Raw genomic sequence first — 4,705 nt, 5'->3', positions numbered from 1 at the left:
TATATATATATATATATTAGGGCTTTCATTACTCAAAATAGCCTTAGTGGCCCACCCATTATTCAAGTATAGAATTTGGTCAACATGTATTCACTGTCCGAAGACTGCCTTTTTTCATTTTATTGCATTTCGTACCTGATGTGTATTATATATATATATATATATATATATATTATATATATATATATATATATATATAACAATTCAAGCATGTGTGTGTGCATGTGACGCGTCTGAGTTTGTTTGAGAGATCTCGTTATTCAATTATTTCCTTTTAATTTCATTTTGATACATTTCCCGTACCCTCTTCGCCAGTTTCTCTCTAAACGACTGATATTAAGTAAAGGGAAAAGCGGATATCCTTTTCAGAAGTCCTGGAATCTTAGTTATCCCTGCAGAGAGAGAGAGAGAGAGAGAGAGAGAGAGAGAGAGAGAGAGAGAATCATACCAGAAATGGAAAAGTGGTGGCGGGGGTTGGGATCGATGGAATCACGGAAAGTTATCTAACAAACATATAAAGACATGTACTATACAAACATATATATATATATATATATATATATATATATATATATATATATATATATATATATATATATATATATATATATATATACTATATATATATATATATATATATATATATATATATATATATTCTCACGCGATGTATCAGATCCTCCATAAAGTGATATCTTAATGAGTCCGTGCAAAAAAAAAAAAAAAAAAAACATAAATATTTGCATAACTTACATTTCTCAGAATATCTCTCCGTCTGTATGCTCGGCTTTCCGTCACTCAATGATATCCGTGTGTATGCAAGATCTCCATGAAAAATCTGGAAAGCAGGAAAGGATTTTAGCTTCAAGCTTACCTTCAAAGGGAAGGTTTAAAATCTAAAGTGCTCTACATATATTTTTAAACTGTTTCGTTTTGCATGATATCTGGAAGATTTTTCCATGTTTTCTACTCAACTTTTATATTATATTATATATTTATATTATATATATATATTAATAATTATATATAGATTATCTATATTATGTATATATATATATTTATATATGTATATATATATATATATAATATATATATATATATATATATATATATATTATATATTTAATATATATATATTATATACACACACACACACACACACCACACACACACACACACACATATATATTTATATATATATATAGATATATATATATATATATTCTATATATATATATGTATATATATATATATATATATGTATATATATATATATAATAATACTATATATATATATATTATATATATATATATAATATATATATATATTATATATTTATATAGTATATATATATATATAGATATATATAATATATATATGATATCTATATATATATATATATAAGATATATATTATATATATATATATATAATATATATATATATATATATATATATATATTATATGAAGCAGAAAACGTATCAGGATGTTGGAAAAGGTTAGGATGAATCTAAGTGTGTCTATTCAAATCTCAGTTAAAATTCATATATGGATCGTTTAACCTACTCTCCATTATGGGAATGAAGTGTGGATCTGGATGCGATTAAAAGAAAGCGGATAGGAATCGTTGTCATGAATTGTTTAAGTAGCATTTGTGGTACAGGAGGAAGTGAACGAACGTGAAATATGGAGATACAAAGGCGATGAAAAAGTCAGAGCATTTTTAGATTCCTCTGTCATATGGGAAAAGCGGAGGATGATAATGTGGTAAAAGGCGCATGCAAATTATAAGTACTAGGAGGAAGGGGAGAAATATATAGCAGGGGATGAATCAACGGAATGAAATAAACGTTTGAAGGACGGTCCTTTATTCATTATAATTTTTTTCAGTCTGAGAGATAAATATGTATAATCCGTTGATGATCAGTAGATTTCATTCCCACAAATTAAATTTCTTTAGTGTCGATTGGAATAAGCTGATTACCTTTACAGTAGTTTATGGCTGCACTATCAATGTTCTAAAGAGAGAGAGAGAGAGAGAGAGAGAGAGAGAGAGAGAGAGAGAGAGAGAGAAATGATAGCTTTGAATGGACAGAAAATTTAGTGGATGAAAAGGCTGCCCGTCTAATCCCTTAGCTCATTTGTGAATTCCTCCGGATAATGAAAGGTATGATATCTCGTCAGTTAAATCAAACCTGCATCAGCCTCGCTACTCTTTTATTCTAGGGAGAGATGATTAAAACCTGGTATGAAATAATTACGAGTGCATATACACATTTTTTCAGGGTGAAGGATAAAGACAAGATTTATTTGATATAATATATATAAATGTAGTGATACTTTCATTATTAGCATATTACATCGCAACAAAATTTTGTTGCCAAAAGAATTTAGATTATCTTACATATATTTAACAAAGGTTTAAGTAATCAAATATCTAAGTTAAATATTACTTGTGGCTGATTCACGGGTTTGTTGGCAAAAGAATCTAGATTATCTTACATATATTTAACAAAGGTTTAAGTAATCAAATATCTAAGTTAAATATTACTTGTAGCTGACTGACGTGTTTGCAAAAATACTTGTAAATTAACTTTTTCATTGGGAATTATTCTTGTTCCGTATATTAGATTGGAAATAACCCTATATTGAAGTTGCATCGTTGAAAGTAAAAAATTCATAAATAACTGTGGGTTTCTTCTAAAGCTTCAACTTTCAATCAATCTCTAGACGGCTTTGATATTTCATTAAATGTGCTTGACTAAGGGGTTTGCTTTCAAACCACTTCGGTCCCCTAAGAGCTGTTAAGAGCAATGGAAGAAAATTCCCTGAAAATCGCGAGTTGATATGATTAAGTTATGTTTCGGTATATTGGGGGGACTATCAGACGCCCTTATGTGGGTAGTTCAGCAACTAGCACCCGTTTATGGTTACAAAATGAACCGACAATTGTTTAGGTAAAGTATTTCACAAATTCTAAGTACGTAGAGACTGAAATGAGTAGTGACTGCTTCCTTTCGTGCACCGCAACGTGAGTCAGCTTTTACTGTGACTCCATTTGGTATGCACTCATCAAAGAGAGGCACTTTTAACTTTCCAAGTCCAGAGTTCCTGTTGGAAGGTGAACGACGGTGATTCCAGTCCCTTGATTGACGTTTGTTCTTGGGCGTAGCTTAAGTAACTCGATTTTCGTCCCTTTCAAACTTACGCAACGCTGGAGAGGCACAAGAGCTGCAGAAGTAGACTCTATGTTTCAGAGTGCGAAGGTGCCTGATGAGAGGGAATACGAAAGCTCGTCACAATGCCGAAATGTTCGAGGTAACGATTTGGAAACGGTATGCAATGTGTATATGAAAATTAAAAAGTTTTCATCCCGTGGAACTGTACAAACTAACTACTTCTCTCTGTCATTTATCTATATTTGTCTAAGCGGATGCAAATATCTTTTTAAAAAAAACATTTCTTAATCCTTGCCAATGAAATGAATGTGTGCAATCCATATAACAAAGAGAAGGCCTTGTTCACGGTCACATCTTATTTTTCAAACTTTTTTTTTTTTTGAAGGAAATGAATTGTTATTTATAATGCACCTTAATATTTTCACTTCGGCACCCACCTCACGACGAAAATAGCAACTCTGAGCCAGAAAGAAAATCTATCATAACAGTTATGTTTGTGTGTCTGATGAATTATCCTAAAAGGCATATATAAAACATTGCAATTCAAACAAAGAAGCAGTTCATTGGACTCATGCATACGAGACGAGAAGTGCAAATGAAAATACAAGAGTAAGTCAGCTACTCCAATTCTTCTGTCACAGCTCATGTTGAAGTTGAAAATTTGAGAAAAGGGTACAAAGTCGAATCAAAAGATTCATTGGATTTGTAGTGTATTTATTCAATGTAGTGTATTTATTCAATGTTCTAATGTACCTCAGTCGGTTCTGGGATCTTTACCAAAAACATGAATTATGAAAAAACGAAATTGACGATGAGATGATTTAAGCCTAACACCTCCGATTCCAACAGAACTTCAACATTTCATAATTGTTAAAACAGAACACTCAACACTAACAACGGAACTGAGGAAAAAATACATTTGGTAGTCATGCCCTGGATACAATTACTTAAACGTACTAATACTTTCTTTGTGATTGGTCGATGGTAAGTTTTACATATATCACTAAGCTTTGTTTTCTCAGGTATAGCGAATTAAAAAAGAAAAAAAAAAGTCCAGGTTTTCCCAATAGTTACAAGTAATTAGCATGTTCGAAATGATTAGGTTATAATAAAACTGGACATCACGGAATATCCCTGTGACCTGAGCACGCCGCTGTTGGCACAATGAATGAATAATTTTCTTAAAGGTTGGTGTCGTTTCCTTCATGCAGCACAAAACCTGCAATGCAAGCCGCCCAACAATGCAGTATCAAACATGATTTTTTTATTAGGATGAAAAATGACATTTGTTTTGTTATTTGTCCCATGTTCATGTTCTTGAAATATTTGTAAATGAATTACCACAAGATGGCAATCAGCACAACACTTGTTTAAATTCAACTATATCAGTGAGCACAGTTTTTCGTGTCGTAAATGAAGACAATGGTTGCAGGTCCACAATAATACAGCATGTGAGTATATGGTCTTTAATGGATATTCAAAGCTTTCGAACCTTGTACTAAGTTCATCTTCAGTCAAGTGTCAC

At 31.4% G+C, this 4,705-nt stretch overlaps 1 long non-coding RNA gene across 1 annotated transcript in view; it reads right to left on the bottom strand.

Annotated features, from left to right (window-relative positions):
• Positions 1-750: 750 nt before the first annotated feature.
• LOC135206497 (uncharacterized) overlaps positions 751-4,705 on the bottom strand; it is a 133,249-nt gene continuing 129,294 nt past the window's right edge. Inside the window, exon 3 of the long non-coding RNA XR_010312764.1 lies at positions 751-838. This is a non-coding gene — a long non-coding RNA (uncharacterized LOC135206497). The remainder of the gene's footprint in view (positions 839-4,705) is intronic.

This window comes from Macrobrachium nipponense, chromosome 31 (assembly GCF_015104395.2).
Source record: "Macrobrachium nipponense isolate FS-2020 chromosome 31, ASM1510439v2, whole genome shotgun sequence".
NCBI classification, from domain to species: Eukaryota; Metazoa; Arthropoda; class Malacostraca; order Decapoda; family Palaemonidae; genus Macrobrachium; species Macrobrachium nipponense.
The sequence above is the reverse complement of the archived record's forward strand: the minus strand, read 5'-3'. Positions and strand labels throughout refer to the sequence as shown.